At 33.4% G+C, this 25,815-nt stretch overlaps 1 protein-coding gene and 1 long non-coding RNA gene across 3 annotated transcripts in view; one reads left to right on the top strand and one right to left on the bottom strand.

The window, feature by feature from the left end:
- The window catches only part of LOC118190089 (putative defense protein 2), a 242,956-nt gene that overhangs the window by 140,924 nt on the left and 76,217 nt on the right, over positions 1 to 25,815 (top strand). The window lies entirely within an intron of this gene.
- The window catches only part of LOC118190090 (uncharacterized), a 141,973-nt gene that overhangs the window by 73,833 nt on the left and 42,325 nt on the right, over positions 1 to 25,815 (bottom strand). The window contains exon 3 of the long non-coding RNA XR_015038863.1: positions 20,922 to 21,045. This is a non-coding gene — a long non-coding RNA (uncharacterized LOC118190090). The remainder of the gene's footprint in view (positions 1 to 20,921; positions 21,046 to 25,815) is intronic.

Below are 25,815 nucleotides of genomic sequence, written 5' to 3'. Positions count from 1 at the left end.
AATGTATTAGCATGAGCGAGTCCAAGAAAACAAGGATTACATGTTTTGTTATGTATCGCGTAATCCTTGCTTAATCCCGAAGTAGCTCATTTCTCTATACGTTTTTTATGCTAATTATGACGATTAGTTGAGTAAAGTAATAAAAAGTATTATTACTTTACGCAACTAATCGTCATGATTAGTCATAATCTCCGAAATTGCTATATAGTAATTTTACAGTCAAAATATTTTTTCTCTCGGGGAGAAGACGCTAAAGAATTAGAGTTTTTTATGAAATGAGCAGATTATATGAAATTAATGCATAAAGTAGGAGCCGATGAATGTGATCACAGTTGTCTACGACTATTTTGCTAATATTAAACGATGAGAAGAAAAAAAATGCCTTTCAAAAGAGCAGTGGAATTTAACTAGTTTAATATTTATATAAGCAGAGACGTATAAATAGTTACTTTCACAGCGTTTTAATAAGGAAAAGCAAAACTCTGTTTATGAAATGTTCATAATATCTTAAATGCAAAAGTTCATTTGTGAACTGTTCATAACATTTTTAGAAATTATTTTACCGTTGCTGAGCGCATCCCTCGTTGAAAACGAACATGCCGATATAAAAAAAAAAATCAGACAGAAAAAGCAATCTTAGTAGAAATTTTCATACATTTTTCCCGCGGGAGTACGAAACAGGAGGAAAGGATTCTGCAGAATATGGTTTTCCTCCTGAAGAAGAGGGACAGAATTTATAAAGTTATTCAAAAACCTATGCAAAACTAGGTTGCTTTTCTTGCTTAATTTCAAATTCCTGACTAAAATCGAAATCAAGCTATTTGGTGCCTTAATCAGTTTAATACCTTACTCAGTGACGTTTCTCTATCACTTGCAAATTTTTATATTTTGATTTTAATGGCGAATATACTTCAGTTTAATTTTTTTCATTCCACAATCTTTTGATCATATTAACCGAATTGTTGATAACAATAAGCTATGTATTTTCCATCCATGTTTCCGCATACAAACGAGTAGGATTTTTTCAAATCGAAAACAATATCCGAATAATAACATTAACCGTGATTACATAAAGCACAGTCTACTGTAAGAGATATTTAATAATTTAATACTTTCCCATTCCACTTATGCTTCTGGAATCAAAATGGTATAAAAATATCCTATACATATAACAATATCCGCTTATAAAAATAATACATTACTATCATATATACCCCTGTCTGATTTTATTATTAATTACGGGCATCCATAAGAGTATACTCTACCTGCGGAAATCTTATCATGGCTTCTTAAGTTTCAACCTCGTCGTTTCCAAATCTCCAATGATTTTTTTTCTTTCCAATGAGCTCCAAACTCTGGACCTTATGTTCTTAACTGATATAGACTAGTAAACACGAGTGAGCCAAATAAAGATATGGAATTCAGCAAAAATAATTCTTTGCCTGTCAGGTTCCTTTTCTCCAAGGAGCTAAATGACAGAACAGTTTTTATTGTTTCTCTTTTAACAACCTCTGTCTTCGAGCACAGTGGAAGACAGTTGTTTTATCTTATTATAAAAGTTTTTCCTTCTTATGCGAACCTAAAGCCAAACACATCGCTAATGCTGTTAAATTCTTTGTCGATGTTGCTTTAGTAAACAATTCCATTTATCAGAGTTTTTTTTTTTTTTTTTTTTTTTTTTTTTTTTTTTTTTTGGTTTGTTTGTTTGTTTGTTTATCTTTAGAGAGATTTGATTCTATTTATTTCTATTTATGTAACAGTAATCGAAATGCAATTCATTGAGAGACGTTTGGGCTGTATTTTCTTTAAAAGTAACGATTTCTCTATGTGCTTTCCCATTATGCTTTACTTTCCGCTTTATCACCATCAAAACGTTTTTTCAAGGCGTTCAAAGAGGCATTAAGAATTAATACTCGATTTAAAGGTATAGTTTCCTACCACACGGTTGTTTAGTTTCTGTGCTTTCTGAAACATAAAAAACTTTTCAGTCTTGTGCTCTTTTTCCAGCCCTTTTATAGAATAAGAAAGCGAAACGAAACAGTAAGATTTTATTCACCGAATGAAAAGAGAACCACATTTAGTTTCAGTATCCTAACTACAATAGTCGCGCCTGTATGGTGTCCACAGTATCCTAACTACAATAGTCGCGCCTAACTACAATAGTTCAGTATCCTAACTACAATAGTCGCGCCTGTATGGTGCTCTAATTTCATACAAGCGAGATTAGTCACAACAACAACTTAGATTAGTCACACAACAACTTAGATTAGCGAGATTAGTCACACAACAAATGGTTGTTGTTGTTGTGACTAATCTCGAGCGAGATTTAATTAGCGAGATTAGTCACACAACAAATGGTCGTTGTTGTTGTGACTAATCTCGCTTGTATGAAATTAGAGCAAGCCCACGAAATTCGTCGCAGCAAGGATTCAAGATTGCGCCTGTCGTTGGCAAGAGTGGACACCATACAGGTGACAATACGACTTTGCTCAGTTCCTCCCCCTTGTTTTGAAGGAGAACACGCCGGAGGGAGGTATCCGAGGGTCTTTCACTTCTCTTCTCCTATCACCAACCTCTCGAGAGGACCTTTGGCATGCCACATGTTTTTTGTGTCCCCATGCCGCATAGACATTATACATTTACAAACATCCATGCCTTCTCCGAGATTCAAACTCTAGCTCTTCGATACGGCTGTCAGAGTTACTAATCATTATCCCGGTTGGAAGCACAGTAACTTTTGTGAGGGGAACTTTTGGCTTGATAAAATCATATTTATGATGAACAAAATCTATTGTTACGAATTTGGTATTTAAAAAGCTAATGTTAGTTCAATTATAAATTAAATGGTTTTATTTCTCGCGCAGTGCAGCGCGTGACGAATATTAAAAGGAAGCTAAGCCGGAAAATTGAAAATACAAGAGCACGTGCATTAAATAAATAAATATCTCTTTTTGATTTCCAGAAAGTACTGGAAAATTCTAGCGAATTCGCGGATTAGCGTTCTTTAGCTGTTTAGAATTACGTTCTATTGGACATTTGACTAGTTAAAAGAAAACTACTGTGAGGTATTGTAATACTGCATGATAATTTGAGAAAATTTAAGCATTTTTGTTGTGATAATAATAAATTTTTGTTCATTTTGTTTGCACCAGTCTCATTGAGGCGTGGGTTCGAATCCCACCGCTGCCACCAAAAATTGTTGCGTGCGTACGGGTTCGTTATGAAATGAATGCACAAGTCCGATGAAAAATGAACAAAAATTTATTATTATCACAACAAAAATGCTTAAATTTTCTCAAATTATCATGCAGTATTACAATACCTCACAGTAGTTTTCTTTTAACTACTCAAATGTCCAATAGAACGTAATTCTAAACAGCTAAAGAACGCTAATCCGCGAATTCGCTACAATCAACAAGAGCAGTTTTCTAAACAACAAACTAAGCAACTACTACAAACTGAGATGTTTTCCTCCTTTTATAAGATTTTAAAATCACGCGCTAGAATTTTCCAGTACTTTCTCGAAATCAAAAAGAGATATTTATTTAATGCACGCGCTCTTGTATTTTCAATTTTCCGGCTTAGCTTTCTTTTAATATTCGTCACGCGCTGCACTGCGCGAGAAATAAAACCATTTAATTTACAATTGAACTAACATTAGCTTTTTAAATACCAAATTCGTAACACTATGTACGTTTCCTCTGTTAATTTCGTTTATCACAAAAATGTCTAAGTTGGACGAAAAGTAAAATTTATTTTAAATTATTTTCTTCTATTTTTTAACGTTTCAAACGAAAAACATTGAAAAATATAAGTAATCGTATAGAATGAGGAGAAGTTTGAAACAAAATTTAGTTTCTTTCGATAAAATAAAAGCCATTTACTTTAACGATAGTCCAGTTAGAACTGATCTACAATTAAATATGAAACTAACATGCTTCTAAACTTTTTGAAATTATGTCTCCGACAACCCACTGACGGAATTTTTTATACGTTTATTTATTCAAGAATTACTTTCTTGACAGATGTCGACAAAATATTGTTACGAATATAAAATTAGATTTAAAAATTGCTATAAAATTCCTCGTTTCTTAGTACTAGTATTAATAAATTGTAATGACGACCTAACCGAGATTTACATATAAATACATTGAAAAGACTACTCGCAACTAGATAAGATCATACAACTTGCCTTACGTAAGCCTACTTCGATAGTCTGTGGTACATTTTAGCAAAAATAAAAAAGAAGCAGTATTATATTCCTATATTATTTGATTTAATGCTATAACAAAATACTGAATTTTTGTACATCTGGTGGGTGGGTATTAAAAATTTTCAAATATTTAAATGTAATGAAATACTGAAAAAAAATTATGTATTTATTTATTAATTTTCCTTTCACCCAAATAGTGCACAAAATTCTGTAATCTGTGATTATCCTCACCTCTATATGAAATGTTGCCGTGTTTATGGCGTAGATTCGAGTATACTCGTAACAATAACCAATCCACGCAGGCCGAGCGGCAGTGTCTCTGAGAGTTGGTAGTTAAACCTGGATTCGATTCCAGGCGAACGGGCTGGCTGTGATGGACGTTTCCGTGGTTTTCCCTATGTGTAACGTGGACACAAGCCAGTTTCTCTAAGAGAGTCGTCCATGAAGGTAACCTCTCCTCTAAGCAGATAGCTCCCGCGTGCTTTGCCGTAATCAAATAAACCTAACCAGTCAATCGCATACAGGTGTTTGTGCACAAAAGAATTTGCATGATTTATATTTGACCGTTATTTTGCTGAACAATATCCACCGGCTATAAGAATTAAATATCAAACATACATACTTTTGTTTTCCTCATAAGTTTCTTGTTCCTTTTAAAATACTTCTTTTGTTTAATTAATATTTTATAAACATAACAGAACCGATGAGTTCTGCAATTGACCAGACAAGAGTGTTTTGCCATTTCATAAAATCGCCAATGCGTAGACAATTTTCCGTGCAAGAGTACATAGTCAGAATGTGCCGAAAAAGTCTTCCCCAAGAGGGTTCTTGGTCTTGAGTTTTGATTTGGAAAAAGTCTTGGATTTGGATTTGGATTTGGAAAAAGTCTTTCCCAAATGCTCAAGACCTTTATTCCTTACTTGTAAGCAAGGTGTGACAGAAATACGGCTTTAATCAGGCAAGAGTGTTTTGCCATTTCATAAAATCGCCAATGCGTAGACAATTTTCCGTGCAAGAGTACATAGTCAAAATGTACCGAAAACGTCTTCCCCAAGAGGGGACTTGATTAGTTTTGAGCATTTTTCAAACTCTGCCAATTTTATATGGTAATTTCAGTTTAAATCTTGTCAACCCAAAACAGCTGACCATATCTCGTAAATTTGACCTTTATTCCTTACTTTAAGCAAGGTGTGACAGAAATATCGCTAGAAGTTTGAAATAAATGTAGCGGTAGCCTGTTTCTGTATATTAATCTAGAAACGTAGCGTGTAGGGTAAATAAATTTTGAAAATTAATTTTTTTTCATTTCAAATAAGAATCATATGCCCCAGCTACAATAATTAGTCATGATTGCTCTGAATATGCAGTAATAGCCCACCAACGCCGAGCAAGCGGTAAGTCGCCGAACATTGGTAGCTCGGGCCGGAGTTCAAATCCCGGCGAACGGGCTGGCTGCCTGGGCGTTTTCATTGTTTTTCCCATGCGTAACGTGTATACTAACCAGTTTCCTTAGAATATCCTTCACGAAGGCACCCCTTCCCTTAGGCAGATAGACATCGTGTGCTTTGCAGTAAACAACTAAACCAAACCAGCCTGAATATGCAGTAACAATTGACGAATACGTCGTGGACCACTGCTTATCAGAACTTATTAGATCGATCTGTGACATTGGCGAGATCACATAATACGATCAAACGTGTGGAGTCCTTTTTAACTCGATCTATGCTTTCTTCGAGAAGCGGTTCAGGTTTTCCTTCTTATTACTTACTCCAGAAGGTTGAAGTAATGTGCACGAATAAAATACATATCACACTTGCAGAGCAAAATTTCTAATTAACAAAATTTTCATCGTTCGGATGTCGAGTATCACATTTTATCTTTTCCATCACGTATAGATTAGATGGGCGAATGTTTACGTCAGAACATTTAAATTTATATTTTAAAATAAATTTCCAAAGTTGTCATCTAAAATTGCTTAGGGAAAACGAATAAGATAAATAATTTATGGAAGCAATCAAATACCTGTACCACTTCTAACTCACCAAATATTTTAAAATCTTTATATGTTTATTTCACCATTCTAAAATCTATATTTAAGCTGTTGGGAAATACTCAACAATATATTCCTTTAATTGATGGTAACATACAATAACTGAATTTAACGATAGAATCAAGCATTCTATAAAAATATACATAGAGAAATTAATTAATAAAATTAATAATTTATTAATTAATTTCTATATATTTTTATTTATTAATCGTTAAATATAAAATTAATTAATTGCATAAGTAACTATTAATTATTTAACAAATAATAACTACTTAATGATTAATAACTTATTAATCGTTAAGTATAAAATATATAGAAATAGCTCTCTCAAGACACATTTTCTAGTTTACATCGATTTTATAATTACAAATTTTTCAACTTTTCTCCACATTAAGTAATGAGTAATTATCATTTTATCACTTTGTTTCGAATAAGTAACATATTATACTTTAACTTATAGCTGCTTCCAGAGCTTTAATATTTAAGAGTTAAACATTCGTTAGAAAAGATAAAAGGATGGAAAACAGAAAATAACTGTGATTATGGTAGATCGTTAAGCGATATCGTGTATTATTATATCCTTCTCCCATCTTAGTCTTGACAAGCTACGAATAAAAAAAAGTTCATACAATTATTTAAAAATAGAAGCATCATCTTCATAAATTACATGTACACGTTTAGTTGACAACGTAATACTCTAGGGATTATTGAGTATCAGAAAATTTAGTAGAAAACAGAAGGAAAAGTATACTTTTATATATAATTTAGTAGCATTACCAACGAGCATTTAGTTATGATAAGTATTGGTACGAATTCTGGAAAGTTTTGTAGCTGATGCAGTTTTTGTGATTAATACGGTGTATTGGTGTATTTAATTATGGCAAAGCACACTAGGGCTATCTAGCCTAAGGGGAGGGATGCCTTCGTGGAGGACTTTCTAAGGGAAACTGGCTCGTATACACGTTGCACATGGGGAAAACCACGAAAACACCCATACAGCCAGCCCGTTCGCGGGATTCGAACCTCGGACCGAACTACCAGTGTTTAGCGACTTTACCGCTCGGCCGCTGTTGGGCTCTGTGATTAATACGGAGCTACAAACACTCTCTCTTTCAGTTAACGCAGTTTATTTCATCTGCCAAATGAGTTTCCTCTTGGAAAAAATATCGTTCTCCACTTCGATTTTTTTTTAAATTATGGTTTACTTTTTACTTTCAATTCACATTCATCCGCATAGATTTCACTACTTTTATTTTGGTTAAATCCTTTTTGCTTTTTGTTTGTTTGTTTTTATTTATCATTTTATTCACTAAATTCGAAACTGTAATATTATTTCATGATTTCTTAATTGAATAACCTGGTAGTGCTTTTGATCTGATTTTCAACTCACAAGCAACTTCTTTAATTAAAAAATCGGATGTCGACACCGCATGATTCCTTTGTACGGCCTGTTAAATTATACACATTTTTGCTTCACTTTATTTCAACTTATTTCCTAGATTTAATCTAATTTGAATAACTGATCCCTCAAAGCATTTTTATGACACCAGAAACTGGATATTTTGAAATTATATATCCTAGTCAATTTTTGTCCTAAGGGAGTCAAATTCTTCTAACTTTATTTTTTCATAACAAGTACAAATGTTTCCCAAATATAAGTGTAGATACCGGGAGATCACATAAAATGTTAGATTTCATTATTTATCGAAAAATAATATTTTCAAATTTTACATTGACAAAACATGAATATTTTCGTCATTTAAAAAATTCCCATAATTGGAAGTATATGACTACAACAATTGCGATAATAAAGGCCGGGTAAGGACTTTTAAGACAGGTAAGTGAGGTTGGTATATATATATATATATATATATATATACATTGACAAGTAGAAACATATGTTACTGTTACTGTGAAACACCGAAATCTGGAGAATGTCGACTTTCACCGGTGAATGTCAACATTCACATATCGCTTGGTGTATGTTCGAAATATTTTCCAAATACTCTTATTTCTGACTTACACCGGTCAATGTCGACATTCACCATGTACTAATGGTGAATGTTGAACATATAAGAATATTATATTTTCTTCTCCGTAATTCAGTCGCGAAAAAAACGCACTTGAGACTTAAAATAAGAACATAAGAACTTAAAACACACAGTACATTCAAAATGAGAAAGGAAAATAATACAAGTTAAAAACTTACTTAATTATACAGTACGTTCTATATGAGAAAATAAAATAATAGTAATAAGAAACTTACTAAATTATGTGATTAAAATATTATTCATTGCAACAACTTAAACTATTATGGCACTTTGAATTGCACAAGATGCCCTTGCTTTTACAACCGCATTTACTCGTGGAACACTTCCTTTTGCAATGACAGCGTGTATAGCCTTGCCCACCGCATCTTGAATTAGCTGCAGCTGCTTCTCTCAGCGACATTTCTTGAAAATAAATCTCATCTATGGAAAGTAATTTTTCTTTACAAATTACGAACTGATTACGTGTGTAAAACTGCTTGAGGGTACCATTTTCGTTTCCAAGTTTATAGAAGTCGGAGTCTTCTCTTCCAACAACAACCGCTAATACATTTCGGTTATCTGTACGACCACAGTCGACATCAGGAACTTGTATTTGTTCAGTATCACCAATTTGAGTCAATCTTTTCTACCTACACCAGAGTATATCTGTGATTGTCGACATACACCGGTGAGGGCCCGAATGTACAAGAATGTAATGCAATATTCGATCTTTCACCGATATATTTGGTGAATGTTGACATTCTCCGGTGAAAGTCGACATTCTCCAATTTCTGTCTTTCACTGTAACATATATATATGACAATTAGGTATTATAGCAATCTCATATACAAAATTTCAACGTTCTACGGTTCATCGCTTTTGAGTTATGTGAGATATACGTATGTACGTACGTACGCACAGACGTAACAAAAAAGTCCATTTGAAGAGTCCTTTATTCTCTCCGTACGTACAAATATTAAGCAAAACAATTTTCCAAATGGGTTTGGGAACAGTCAAAATGGGTATTTCTATTGGAATATGATAGCCGAAAGTTTTCGAGATTACAATACTTTCTTTACGTCGTACAAGAAAGTAAAAAATTATATACTTCCTTAAACCCTGCGTTAAACTGATTTACAAAATAAAGTAAATATGATGTAATTTAGTTTCAGCAGCATATTAATTCAGAGATATTTTTATTCTTTTCTGAATATATATGGGAAAATTTCTATAAGCTTTACCTGTTAATTAATGGTGGAAGCTCTAAAGTCTGATTTAATTAACCCTGTAACTTTTGCTAACATCTGCTGCTACAATTTCATGTTAGTGCTGTTAATATTTGATTACATTATTACCTTTAAGTAGCTTGATTGGATATTTATCATCGCTTATTACTGAAAATAACCCTTTCGTTCTTTAGTAAAACATAAATTGATCAGCTACTTAAAATTCATCGGTTTAAATTTCAGAAGTATTAGAGAAAATAGACTCAGACAAGATATCCGTTGCATAGCTACTGTAGCAGATAGTATATTTTTATTATTTAAAGTTACTGATAACTGCTTTAACATAATTATGAGAAATCTTTTTAAAAGCAAAAGATACGCATGTTAAAAGCATTTCTGTTTATCGCCTTTTGTTATCAAACTGTTTGCTTTACTTGTCAGCAAAATAAAGAACGCGAGACTTTTTCAAAATGTGTATTAAGTGTCTTGCAAGTGAACATTTCATGCAGAAAAACTTATCACTCCTTGCGACATTCCCATCTTATAGACCTTCCCACTTTTCCAATTGCTCATACTGCACAAATATTAGGACATATCTAGAGAAGGTAAAAGGATGGGAAACAGAAAATAGCTGTGATATGATATGTGTGTGTGTGTGTGTGTGTAATATAAAAAATATATAAATCAGTTCTATAATTCCTTTTGGACCTTTTAATTTCTCTTTCTTAATTTGGTTCTTTCCTCTTTATTCTAAAAAAATAATAAACATGCCTGGACTGCGTCATTTCTAGATAAATCTATGTCGCATGACTTGCGTAACGCTAATAACGCATTTAATTAGGAACCTAAACTCTGAGTAGTGAAACCTTTCTAGCCTAAACCAAAACCTTTCTCTTAACAGACTGCCATATGGAGAAATGCTCACTTAGCTTCTCTCTGTGTGCTGCTAGGACACAATTTCGCTACTCTCTTCGTATCGCAATAATATCAAAAATGCAAAAGTTCTGGAAATAGGCACGATTAGAGTGGCAAGTAAGTTGTGGCCACAAATGTCAATTGAAATAAAAGTGGAATTTAATCCACCTCTATTGCCACGTTTCCTAGTCATTAAGGATTTAACATTCTACATCATCAGAATTCTTCCTCTTCAATATGCTATCTGCGTGCTTCGCCATCTGCATTTTCTGTGTTTCTATGTCTCAGTGTTTCTACATCGGTACTTCTAAATTAGTTTAATATACATATTTATTAATTCAAAAGTCAAACAACAAAAATCAGCGTTTTATTTTCATACTGCAGAAATACAGCGTTATATTTTCATACTGCACAAATACAGCGTTATATTTTCATACTGCACAAATACAGCGTTATATTTTCATACTGCACAAATACAGCGTTATATTTTCATACTGCATTTTCTAGAGGCATTTCACATTCAAAAAAATCTTTCTGTTCTAGTTAACGATCCTAATACCAATCCATCTTTGCCTTCGGCCTTTAAAGAAATTATGTTTTAGTTCTGGTTTCATCAACAGATGGCGCCACTAGCTTATTTTCTGTCCAGGCTTTCTTATCTTATCTAATCATTATATCCTACCTGTTCATTTGCGCTTTTGCAGCTGAGGACGGTGGTTCGGTAAAACCCTCGAAATTAGTCCTGTGAAAATTTGAAAATATAACGCCTATTTTTGTTGTTTGACTTCTGAATTAGTATTTGTTTGGCGTGTTATTGTGTCTTAATACATATTTATATTTAATAAATAAAATATACATATTTATACAGTATATATGACGTTTTGTCCCGATAATTATATTTAGGAAAATTTTATACTCATTGCCAAAAAGTGTGCGAAATTTTTGCGTTCTGTTTGATAATATCTGACTAAGATATTTAAATTTAAATTTGTAGATCATATTCAGATTCCGTGCAGAAACTGAAGAGAGAAACGTACGCATTTATACGTAATTAAAATAAGATGAGTTTAGGAAAATTTATCTGATGTTAATAGATTTTCTAAGCAGATAGTAGTGAAAAGATTAAATCATTGAAAGTGTTTTAAAAAAGGAGATCTTATTAACAGAATCTTAGAGGATTCATGATCTAGAACAGAGTGGGAAGCTTCCGTATCGGCATATAGTCCACTCATAACATTATTTGTGTAAATTAAAAAACTAAAAAAATTTCTAGTTTAGTGAATTTTCGTACGATTATTAGATTATTAAAGTAATAAAACTTCATAAGAACATTAAAATCAAATTTTTATAGCTCAAACACTTAAATATTATTTGCGTGTTAACTCTTTCGCCATACCTTTTGTAGCAAAACAATAAATTAAAGAATATTGCACATTAGTAAGATACCAAGAAATATCATTGAATTACCTTGTACAAAAATAAACTCGAGCTATCCTAATTTTTTTTTAACCGATCCATCAAATAAAGCGATAAATTCAATTTTTTTGGCATCATAAGGGCATAAAAATAGCAAACTTTTTTTCAAAGTTTCAATAAACAAACAAATTCATGCATGGGAAGCTTAAATAATGGGAAAATTTCTTAAAACTAACAATATGAATTAAGACACAATAACACGCCGAATAAATACTAATTCAGAAGTCAAACAACAAAAATCAGCGTTAATTTACAAAATTTTCACAGGACTAGTTTCGATGGTTTTACCGAACCATCATCTTCAGCTGCAAAACCGCAAATGAACAAGATAGGAAATAATGTTTAGATAAGATAAGAAAGCCTGGACAAGAATAAGCAAGTGGCTCCATCTGTTGGCGGAACCAGAACTAAAACATAATTTCTCTAAAAGCCGAAGGCAAATTTGGATTGGAATTAGGATCGTTAACTAGAACAGAAAGATTTTTATGAATGTGAAATGCCTCTAGAAAATCCAGTTCTCCAATGGAAGATGTTTTTTGAATAATTTTGGCAGCAGAAAAATTGAAAGTGTGATTTTCGGACCAACAATGTTGAGCAACAGAAGACTTCTGTGTTTCCTTTTTTCTAACATATGCCTCATGTTCTTTGACACGAAATCTTAAGGCTCTCTTAGTTTGGCCAATGTAAATTAAACCGCACTGGCAAGGAATCCTATAAATACCCCAGGAATTCATATCCGGAATGGGGTCCTTGAGTATAGAAGTTGGAATTTTATTGATGGGAGAGTAAACAACCCGAAAGTTAAATTTCTGCAAAATATGTGCAACTTTATAGCTAATTGATGGAAAGAAGGGAATGACAACAGAATTTTTATAATCTCCTAAAATAAGAGTGTGGCTTTTAGTGTGTTGAGATGAGAATTTTTTAACTGCTTGATTAATAATGTTAGGTGAAAAGCCCCTGTCAATAGCTATTGCTTTTAAATAATTTAGTTCTTCATCAAGGGCTAGTTTGGAGGAGCAAACTTGAAGAGCACGGAAAACATAGGAATAAAATGAAGCTAACTGATTTTTGTTGTTTGACTTCTGAATTAACAATATGAAGTTTGCAAGAAGAGGGATATGCATATATGAATCTGATCGCATTTTATTAGTGCTTTGGGGGAACCACTAATAAAGATTAATTTAATTATTTCGCCGAGATTCAATTTAATTGACTTCACCGAGACTGTTCACAAAAAGCTTCTTTAATATCATTATTATGAATAAACGTCACCTATATCAATTTTATTTCGCTATTAAATTTTATCAGATGCTAAATTAATACCATGTTACTATTTTCAAATGCATTCTATAGATCTGTGGAAACAATTTCTTCATTTCATGCATTTTGATAATTTTATCCAACACTCAAAAATTTTATTGGTATGATACAGGACAATATCACAACAAATTTTATCTCTGTTCATCAAAGGCCGCAAGAATTATTTAACAGCTTTTGAAAAACTCTGTTAACTTAAATTAGGCAAAACGGCAACGTTGTGTTTGGAGTAGATTTTAGTTAAAATTCTATTAATTTCAACGGCGAACAGATAGAGGCCCCTCTTTTTCAGGACCGAAAAAATTCTACCACAATTCTATCTGTTAACAGAAATGCATTACAAATAATTCTAAGAAGCAATTATTATGAAAATATTAAGTTTTTAAAATTTTCAATCTTTCAGTCTGCACAATAAGAAACAAAATAAAATATACCAAAAATACTTCCTAAACCCCATCTGTAATTAAATTATGATTAATTAATTATACTGAAAAATAATTAACAGCTATAATTAGTTAGTCTGGTTGATAAAAAAACACAAGCACTATCTGGCTTTTAAAGAAAAATAACTTTGTAGAGTCATTAGTTTGTTTTGAAACCGGAAGATGTGAAAAATGAACAATGCTCTCGCCGGGACTCGAACCACGGACTTTTCGAATAAGCGCCGAGTGTGCTGACCACTACATCACGAAGGCATGCAAAGAAGGCGGCAGAAATACCTTATATACTTCACCTTTTAAAGGACGATTGGGGATTAGAGGACCAACCACCAAATCCTGCTCGTGGAGAATCATCATTCACCACCTTTTTTAGTTCGGGTGCAACTGTAGATTTATTAGGTTGTTTCGAAAGCAGGTGACACGAAAAATGACAATGCCCTCGCCGGGACTCGAAAAACGGACCTCTCGAATACGCGCCGAGTGTGCTGACCATTACACCACAAAGGCATGCTAAAAAAGCGGGAGAAATGCCTTATACCTTTATGGGGATTTTTTTAAGAAAAACTGACACATATGCGATAAAGAAAGCTGTTAAAAGATACAAATCATAACCTTTTACCAAGGTTCATAAAATATTTGAACCTATTGAATTAAAATCATGTGTCTCAGGGGGAAAAAAATCTAATTTTTATTGATTTGCTGTTTATACTCGTACTACGATATTCTAAGAACTGTGTTAAATTTAGTAAAAGTCAGAATTCAATGAACGAGGCTTTCAACTATTTAATGTAACATTTATTTACAGTTACGATATAATGTATAATCTCTTTAACAAATTTGTAAATTCGTATCTATAAAATTCTAATAAAGGTAAAATATAAATATTCTTACCATAAGATAAACACATTAAAGTAAAGTGAAAATTACTTTGAAAATTCCAATGTATCTTTAATGCTAAATTAATTCATCATTCTTAACCATATAATATTAATATTCAGTTATGTCGTATAAATCGTTGAAATGTTGGCAACTGAAAAGCTTGTTTATGGCATTACCATGGATTTAAATTCGGAATATTTCTTGCGTTGACGCAACTGAATAAAGCGCACAGAAAACTCAGTGTCATCAATCAGGATTAATGCCATCGGCAACAGAGAAATGCAAAGTATACAGTGGAATGACAAGAACCATATACTGCTCCCTTACAAGCTAAGCGCTCGAGTGAAGAAGATAGGCTTGAGTGCTGCCTCAGCAAATTTCACGGGTGATTTCTGAAAGGCATACGTTACGTTCTGACAATACTTATTTTCAAAGTTCTTAAAATGTTGCAATTTTCTCCCAAACGTTGTTGAAGAAACATTTTCGAAGTTAATGTGTTTTTTACAGTAGTTTCAACATTTTTCAACAAGTTTTCTTAACCTTTTAAAATTTTTCACATATATTTTGGGATATGCATTGTTATTAAATATTAAAGGAATATTTTCATGATACTTTTCCTAAAGGACCAAAAAATATACTGATTAAAATAATAATAATAATTTACGAAGTTTACCTTCAGAAAAATTAAACAAATTCTAATAAGTACTATAATTCAAATTTAAAACATCTTCATATGCGTTATACAGTTTCAGAAGTTTTACAAATGTACTGGGTTCTTAAGTAATTTGTTCATTCAGCTTTACAGAGGGCGAGCGGTTAAACGACTGCTGAATACAGGTAGTTCATCTCGAGTTCGAATCCAGATGAACGGGTTCGCTGCGTAATTGGTTTTCATTGTTTTCCCCCATCTAACGTAACTAGGGGGGGTCAGTTTTCCTTAGAACGTCATCCAAGAAGGCATCCCTTCTTTTAGGCAAATAGCCGTCCTGTACTTTGCCATATAGTACATAAATAACCTTAAGTCCCAACCTTCATCTAAGTAGGATGAATAGCACATTGTTTCCATGGTATCAACGCTTTCACATTCAGTGGATCTGAGATTGAGTCTGTGAAAAAAACCGTACACTTTTAAATATCCTCTGACAGTCTGGTGCTTATCTCAACTGTTGTAGTCTCGAAAAGTTAAAAATGCGTCTTAGTTTTTTCATAAGCAGAACGACTACATTCAGAAGAAAAAAAAAAGGCAAATTATTTGAAGTTTAAAAAGATATAAATAGCTTGTTGTTGTTCTCAAGGAAGGAAAATTCTAAAGAAATGCGTCTGTAAAAATCTACATCACACATAAATGAAATACTGCAGAAGAAAGTTTCGTTCCTGAAAGGTTGTTTGATTAATGTAGATGTCTTTTATTCTGAAAAAAAGCCATCACTGGCCGAGATAGCTGGACAATGGTACTTCGACCCGAACTGAAATCTCGGTAAACGAGGTGGATGCATGGAAGCTGCCTGAAATTTTTCCCATTTGATAACTTGAATACAAGCCAGTTTTCCGCATAAAGTCTTCCCTGAATGTATCCTTTCTCTTAGGCAAGTATAGGCATTATGTGCTTACCCATAATCCAACTGTATCTTTCTGAGATTGGGATTATTCAAATATGACAAAGGTTATCTGTCAAAGGGAATAGATGCCTTGGTGAAGACCTTTCCAAGATAATCTAGTTCGCATTCCCATTACACATGGGGAAAACCAGCTATGCACCCAGTCCATTCGTCTGGGAGTGAACCCAGGCCGAACCGAACTCCCAGTATTCGGTGGTCTTAACCACTCGGTCACTGATGGCGCAAATCATTACGAAAACGTGTTACTTTGAAATATTCAACTTATACAATGGCCTGTTATAACCTACTACAGCAGAACTTAGATCTAATCACGGTGTATATTAGAGCTACAAAATAGTAGTTTATAATAAAACGAGTCATATACTTTACCGAAAAAAAAAACAGGAAAAAGAAATATGTGTTTCTTTCACATTAGCAATGTATTCTCTTTTAAAAAATTACCTTCACATAAAGAAATTTAAGTTAGCATTAGATGTATAAAGCACCAAATTTTATATGAAAAAATTGCTTCCAAATTACTTTTTCAAACAATCCTTTTATTAAAGTTTTTCCTTCTACACTACCTTGCATTTTACTGTTGTAACTAGCGTAAAATTTAAGCGGTGATTTTTTATCATGGCTAGCTTATACGGAGATGCATCTTCTGTATGCATCAAATTAATTAAATTCTAAAAAGAGATTTTATTAAGTGCAGTCGTTTTAATCTTTTCAAATTGCAAAGAAACAATCGAGTAAAAATAAAAAGTGTCTTATGACGTCACGAGACACATAAAGAAGATCACAGCATCCTGTTACAGTCAGAAAAGGCTCGATAAATAATTCAAGTCATTTTAGATTATTTTCTTATGCTATGAAAGCCTTTCAAGTTAGCACAAAGCATATTTTTTCCCTCTTCTGCGAAAAATAAAAGCATTTGGCTTCTGCTCTGTCTTACTCATATCTCTAAAAATAAATAATTCGATGACAATTATTTCTAGAACTTTCCTATCCGTTTTGCGTCATGGAAGGGATTTTAGTGCATTTTAAAATTAATTTATGATAAATGTGAAAGATTTCAAACGAAATAATGGGCATGTATAAATAAGTATTACAATACCCACTATAGGATCGTACTCTTTTTGGCCACATAACATGTATGAGTTCCTACTAAGGAACCTGGAGACTTCTCGCACAGGGGTAAATGATAAAAAGAAGGGTAAAAATAACCCTTTATTATTATCAACTTTAAACAGAAAGGCACGTAGTTCGTGCTTTACAATAACACCGACGACTTGTGGTGGAACTTAAGAATCGTCACACAATCAATTAAAGCTAATTAGTTTGAATCGACAACTTATTCGACGTTGTAATTATTTAAATGGCCAAAAAAGTGTATCAGCAATTCCGCGTAACAGGAAAGACAGATTCGTAACGTGCCCTGGCTAGATTCACCCATTTAAATACCTACTTCCCTTAACTTTAAATTAGCATCTTGGCGAGGAAATGCGAGGGGAAGCTGAGGAGTTCCAAAATGATAACAAAAATTTGAATAGTTGACTAATTGAACTAAATATAACCCTACACCACTTATTAAATGACTTCCCATTTTATCAAAAAAATTCAGTGTAAATTTTGAGGTGCAAGCACTGCAGTAGCCACTCAGTTGCTAACTTTGATAACTTATATTTATTCTCCTTTGGGAAGCCGATGATAATTCTTGAAGGGCAAAATATACGTCATTAATATTTTAAAAAGTGAATTCAAAGTTCCTGCATAAATATCTATACACTTTTGTATTGCTTTCTTAAAAATGGGCAGAAGAACTTGCCTTCCACAATAGTTTTGGTACTTGGTTATCAGTCGACAACCGCTGATACACCGCCTACAATCTACCGATGATGAAGTATGTTTCCAGCGTCAGGTCGATTAAACAGGGTTTTTAATTTCCGCGGGAGGTTTAATCGGTTAGTTAAATATGGCAAACCAATCGAGGACTGCATGCCTAAGGATAGGAATGCTTTCGTGAAGAACATTTTAAAGTAAACTGTTTCGTATTTACGTTACATATGAGGAAAACCCGGAAAATACCTATGCAGTCAGCTTATTCTCTGGGATTTGAAAGAGCCGAACTAGCAATTCTCAACGGCTCTGCTACTCGGCCGCTGCTGAGCCTAAGTTGAAAGTTTTCCTTACAGTATGAAAAGAAAACAAGCAAAGTTAGAATCGAAGATTAACGGTGCTCGTTTATTTTTTTATTCCAGATAAACCTAATTTATTCTTGCCATAGTTGCCTTGAAAAACTGTATTTATGAAGGAGAAAGAGGAAAGTAAAAAATTGTAGAAATCTACATTTAAAGCAGCTGCTATGAAAAAGCTCGAAGTCTCATATTGAAATGCATTATTTAGATTACTGCGAAGCACAGTGGACAGACAAGGTCACGCTATTTCAAGGTCGAACCATTCTCTTTCCGACGCTCGAGAGAGTGACGTATTTGATGCATCTGCTAAATGACGTCATTTTGCACACAGAAGTAGGAGAAACCTTTATTTGAAGCAGGACTTCGAGGTCACAACGTAGGTCGACCTTAATCGAGAAGAGCATACCTTGTAGCATAGTAACTTTGACTGCAAAGCACTAGAGGGCTATTCCTTAGAAAGATGAAGCCTTCGCTCAAGATTTCAAAAGTCAAACTGATTCGTATCAGCGTAGCACATGAGGTAAATAGCAAAAACTCCTAAGAAGATAGTCTCCGTTCACCAGAATTTAACCGCGATCTAATAAATAATGTTAAAGATTTTACAGGACGACCCCTAGTAGGTCATATCTAAATTAGATGTTATCCAAATTATATCATAAAATTAAACAATAAGCAAAGAAATTGAGAAATAAGATAAATTTACTGTAGTTCTGTTTGTAAAATAATTTTCCCACTTCCGTCGAACATCGAACACCTTGTTCTTCTTATTTCGAAAATTAAAACATTTTAAGCGAAGATCTTCAACGTATTTTCAAGCGAGGATCTTCCGAGCGCGAAGACTTCTACACATTTTTCACTGGATGTTTTTTCAGTAGCATAGCAAAGACATAAAATTATCAAATGTTAAAACAATGAAGGCGAATAAAAATAATCATGTTCAAAGAGTGATGGGTCTGGAAAACTCCAGGACTTGGAAATATTTTGGACTGCTATAATTTCTCGACATGCTTATCTTTAGTTCGTAGATTTAGGTTTGGATACCTAAAGCTATTGTTGTGGATTTTATATATATGTAAATAACTAACAATAATAGCATGAAATGCTTGAAAGAGAAGTTGTTCTCCTGGAAAAATACGATTACAGAGCGAAAGTCTTTTTACATTGAGTAAATGGCTCTCTCTCTGAACTGGTGAGCTATCGAGAAGTTGGCTATGGTTTTGAGGACTAATTTTTTGTAACAAAATTTGGCAAGACATTGTTAAAAGTCGGCAGACTTGGCGCCTATTGGGAGATATTTTCGTCCAATCCTTGTATAACTGTAACTGGTATTGTGACTGAATAAATGTAATTAATCTGTATATGTAACTAGGACCATATGCGACCCTCGTATGCCTTTCAGTAATTTCGAGAAACGGAAGACACTAGAAATTTCTCGGTGGCCGGGGGAAGATTATATAAAACTGAAGAGAGCATTATTTTCTTATTTTTTCAGTTCTCGAAAACTTCGGAATACGGAAATATCTCCGTGTGAGCTTCGCTCTTTAGATGCGCTTTGCATTTCGTTGTGCTTAACGTTCTAAGTAGTTTGAATTGTAACTACTGATAGAGTGCTCTGTGATACTAAAAAGAGCTGTAAGAGTATTTTTGTGGAAAGTTTCAGAAATGTGAAGTGATTCTTTTCGTAAAATAAATTTTATCAAACTATCTTCGGTTCTGTGTGCATTCAATCCATTGCGAACCCGTACTCATGCATAAATTTTTTTCTGGTTCCCGAATGTAGGGACGGGTTCAAATCCCACTTCTGAACCAAAAACTGTTACGTGGCTGAGGGTTTGGATTGAATGCAAACAGAACTGATAATAGCTTTTTTTTCTTCTTTCTAGGTATTTCTTTCTCCTGATGAGGAGGGACCTTTAGCTGCCCTCGAAATCGATTGAGTGTTTCATTATACCTACGCTAAATACAAGGTTGTTTTTACGATTTTGATTGATAATAGCTTGTTAAAATTAATTTTTTTTACCAGAAGAATGACTTTACAGTATACAATCTGGTCTTCTTCGGGAGTATACAATTACACCAGACCTTTCAAAGACAGTACTGACTTTAAAAGACAGTACCGACTTCAAAGACAGTACTGCATCTGATAAATACTACAGAGAGAGGGAAAAGGTGTAAAGGACCCTTTTATTAATTCAAATAAGATTTAACAGACGCCACCAACTCGTGTTTGCAGAAGCCAACACTTTTGGTTTAAATCAAAGATAATGAATAAACTTAAAATTATTGAAGTTAAGTACAGCCTAACGGCTTCACAGTTTAACTAGCGCACAAGCTAGCTCTGACCAAAGTCGTCTTAAACAATGGCAAGAATAACTCAACGCCGCAGAATACTAATCATTAGAGAAACGTGGCCTTCAAGCAGGCAGAACACGTTCTGGTATCACCCTCCTAAAACCTTCCTTTAAAAACCATCCTTCTTTCTGCCTAATTTGAATATTTATATATATATATATATATATATATATAATTTGAATGTAAAGTACCATGTAGAAAAACTAAACCATGCATTTACTTACTCTAAAAAAATAAGCCTTCTGCTTCTCCTTCTACTACTCCTACTACACATCTTGATGCTACTCCTCTGCTCCTCCTCCTCCAGCTACTGCTACTGCTACTGATGCTGATACTGCTATTGCATTTCTACTGAAGGAAAGTTTGTAATTTAACACAGTATTCCTAACAAAATGACCTAATATACATACAGAATGTTAACAGTTACGAGCTAGAATGTTAAAAAAAATTTAATTTACATATCAAAGCATTAATGCGTTTTTTGTTTCATATTTTAAAGCAAAAAGATAGTAAACATAGTAAATGTAATAAGCAAAATAAGCAAAGCAAAGAAATATATTCCCATTTTTCAATCAGAATATCCTAACCGAATAGTTAGGAAAACTGGCAAATCTAGGCTAGTTTAATTTAAGTGGTGCCAAATTTTTATCAGCCGCTAATACTACCAATGAGTTATTGGCCGTTATCGTAGCAAAAGAGTCATCAAGATTTAATTAATTACCCAATGTCACCAGCGAATTGATTTCGGATCCAGAATGAATCCCCGAGCTAACTCAGTATCTTCATCAAATCGATCTCAGTGTGTTACATTAAACTCGAAACAAGTATAAAAATTAAACAGGTAATTAAACAAGTACAAACACAAACTGACAGGTAATTAAACAAGTATAAAAATGCTAATGTATATTTAAAAGTAACAATATACGGGAACTACATGTTTTATTAAATCTCATATACTTTATCCAAGTAATTAAAAAACACAGCTGATGAGTGTTTATTCCAGCTAGTATTACATTAAATGTTCTTTCGATTAATTTTGTTGTAGTCATTCCATAACAACACACTGGCCGAGACCTCCTTTTTAAAACTAAAGATTTTGAATCATTGCGAAGTCTCGTGTTTTAAGCTTGGATTTGCATCTGACAAGTAATTTTATTTAATCTGCAAAGGGGTCTACTACATATTGTACTACTACACTTGAGCATCATTCTGAGAGGATGCTATAATCGACGATTTCAGCCATTCCCTTACGTATACCTAATATAAAAATGCCCAAACTTTGCCGGAGGAATGGTAGTCAGCAAACATTATTAATAAATGACAAAATGAGTTCTGTATTAGTCCACGCATAGCTAAATATTACTACGACTGAGCATTGGTTGTCCGACCAGGTTTCAAATCCCACGAAAGGGAATGGGTGCTAGGGAGTTTTTTGTATTTTTCCTCATATATAAAACTTGAATGAGGGCCAGTTTCCCAGAAAGTGCATCACAAAGTCACTCTTGCCATAATCCAAATAAACAAACAGAGTCTGTATTTATAGCACTAATACATATGTGCATAAAGGAATTATAAAGAAATGTGAATATCTTATTTTAAAGCCCAACCAGTGGATGAGTGGCTGAGATTGCTGAATTCTAGTAGTTCGATCTGAGTTCGAATCCCCGCGCACGGACTTTTAGCATAACTATCTTTTGTACGTTTCCTCATATGTAACGAAAATAAAAGCTAATTTCTATTAAAAATCCTCCACGAAAGCGTTATTGCTCTTAGGCAGATAGCCCTCATGTATTTTGCCATACTCAAATAATCTAACTTAAACCCCATTCTAAAATTGAAATAAGCTGGCTGAGAAGGCCATTACTTTAAAGAATATGCCTATTGATGATATTCAACACCGTTATATAATTATGGGATCAAAAATCCTCATCCCTTTCAAAGGTGGTCGTCAGGAGAAGATTTAATATAATACTTTTAAACTATTTCTCTCAAAAACTTTTAAGTTATTATTTGGTGATGAGTTTAGTAGATTTATCTCTGTTTTACTAAAACAGATTTTGATCACAATATAATGAAATATTCAACAAATATACTTGTCTGTTTATTTCACTGGGATGTGGGGCTTCCCTTATATTTTTATGGCTTCAAATCTTGGTTAATTTCCACTTCTTTAGAAATTTCTACTTCTGGAACAGCTTTTCTGTCCTACGTTCATTTTAGCTTATTCATTCTTGTGAAATTTCCAGCAGCACTTCAAGGTATTCATTGCTTCACACATTAATTTAACGCATACCAATTATCTTATCCAAAATTTTACCTCATTATCAATCTCCATCCAAACGCTTCACTCTCAAAGCTTTCTTTGTTTGTTGAACACAGAATAGGAGATTATTACTAGACAAGTAAAACATATTAGCCAAAAATTCGGCGTAAAATATTATTTATACCTAACATAATATATATATTATTCTGATAGTTTTCTTTGACCATTTCTAAAATGTAATGTCAAAAAAATCATTCTTAACAATTTTAAAATATTCATGGACAAAAATAAGCGATAGATTTGCGCTTTTAGTTTATTCCTTGGAAGGTTAAAACTATAACTATCCTATTATGCAACTATTATGCAAATTCGTTTAAAACTCTTTATGGCTTAATTAACTGATTAAAAAATGCGTGATACAAACAACAATTTTCAACATTTGCACACGATTGAAAACTGAGTTAACTCAGGTATGAGAGAGCCTACTAATGACCGAGTGGTTAAGAATAGCTGAACACAGGTATCTGGGACAGGGAAGGTTTGGTTACAGGCAACTGAATGTACTAGCTGCATAGGGGTTCGCGATTTTTCTTTGAGTAACGCGGAATCGAACAGATTTTCCTCGAAAATTTCTCCATGGAAATATTTCTCGTAAAGCAAAGAGACTGCTTTACTGCAATAAATGCGTTAGCATCAGAAATTTACTAAAGAGAACTAAATGCAATGTTTAGATTTTCACATTCGGTTGTTCAGAAACGCCTTATTTAAAATCGGTACCTTGGAATTAATTATCAAATAGACAAAAAATAGTCAGCAGTATATAAGGTAATTTTATGGCTTGCTTTTAACTGCATTCATGTGGAAATGTTTATGTAAATATAATTAAAAATTTTGTATATATGTAAATAATTTTAGTGAAGTTACATATAATTTGTAGGATCTCTTGTATAATCTAACATGAAAAGCCTCAGGATGCGAAGCATCGTCGGAAAAATAAGGTTATAGGCGTAAGTGCATTTAACATTGAGGGAAAGGGAGAGATAGCATCAAGCTGGCAATGGTTTGAGCAACTAAATTTTATCGCCAAATTCGGTGACAGATCGCCAAAAGTCGCCAGGCTTGACAAATATTTGGCGACACTTTGATCCGATCCTTACGTAGCTGGTCCAATCCCTATGTAGCGGTAACTATATCCTATGTAACTGGTCCGATCTGTAACTGTAACCTATGAAATATAGTCGACCAGTAATTGTAACCTATGAAATCTAGTTGATCTGTAGCCGTAACTGTAACCTGTTTTATCTAGGCGATCTTTAACTGTAACTGTAACCTATGTAACTGGTCCGATCCCTATGTAATTGTAACTGCTTCCAGCTCCCTATGTAACTGTGTAATAATTTCATCAGTTTCAAGCAATAGAAGGCACTGGAAAATTCTCAGCGGACGGAAGAAGACAATATAAGATCGAAGAGAACATGAATTTATTTCAGAGTTTAACTGAGACTTCAACTAATAGTATTCAGAGTTCATTGATAGCCTTTCCATTATCGGTGGAAAAGAAAATGAGAAACTACGAATTTTTGTGTTTCATTAACATAATTGTTGGCCGTTCCTCCTGTTTGCTTTTTTATTAAATTTTATTATCGAATAAATACATAGATGGATTCAAAAGTTTCTGGCCTAGTATATTTCTGAAAGAAATAGATAAATTTTTAATAACTTATTTTTCAATTCGATCTCCTTGTACTTATGATGCATTTTTTACATCTTTTGTTGAGCAAATCTATGCCTCTTTAAAATGTAATCTAAAGTTTTTGTCCTCCCAGGATGTTAACTGTTCTTTTTACGGCCATCATCATCATCATAAAACCTTTTTCCACGAAAGTCAGATTTCAGTTTGTAGAATAAGTAATAATCACCCGCAACTAAGTCTGAACTGTAAACTCTAAGAGGTGTTGTCAAGCTCCTCTCAATCATAGTTCTTTATGTGTTTTCTTCAGCAACGACAACTGAGTACACAGCAGCATTATCACGGAAAAGGTGAATTCCGCGGCACAGCTTTCCATGTCTTGTCTTTTTTATTTTATTGTTCACTTTACACAAAAGTTTTGAGTTAATGATTGATTTCCTTCTTTAAAGTCCATCCAGAAGGATCCCTTCGTGCTGCCCCTCCCCACCAAAAAAATCGGGCCATTACCATTTTTGTTGATTGCTGCAACGTTTATTTTTTTGGTGGTGCTTAACCTGTTGTTTTCCACTCTTGCTGATTCCGTCTTCAACAGAAGATCAAAGTATGGCCCCACTGCGTCATCACAAATTACGATCGACTGTAAAATATTTCTCTCATTTGCATTACTGCAGCAAACTGGTCACAGTAAGAGACAAACTGCTGGAAAATGTTAGGGGTATCCATTTCTGGCAGTGACTTTGTTCATGTAAAATGGGCAAACCAGTTATGTAGGCTTCAGTTGCTCTATAACTGAGTATAATTTTATAATCACGCCTACCGCTCGCGATAAAACGACCTCATTAGATTTTAATTTTCATTAAGAAATAAAGAAACGTTCCTTCGTACGAAAAGTTTGATCGTATAATATAATGCCATCAGCATGTAATATTAGTTGCGAACTGAATCACACAATAATAAGGATTTCGAAGTATCGGGTAAAATAATTACATTAGAAACTTAAAAATAATTTCAATTTAAATTCAAGAATGCAATTACCTTTTCCACATACAGACATTCGAATTCATTAAAAATAATGATTCTTTATCCATTTAACTTTATTTTTGAAAGTTGAGTACATTAATTTAACTTTATAGTACAGTATGATTATTTTCCATAGGGTACTAAA

Source organism: Stegodyphus dumicola, chromosome X2, assembly GCF_044657685.1.
Source record: "Stegodyphus dumicola isolate Sdum_Otavi_A_Nest chromosome X2, ASM4465768v1".
Classification (NCBI taxonomy): Eukaryota; Metazoa; Arthropoda; class Arachnida; order Araneae; family Eresidae; genus Stegodyphus; species Stegodyphus dumicola.
The sequence above is the reverse complement of the archived record's forward strand: the minus strand, read 5'-3'. Positions and strand labels throughout refer to the sequence as shown.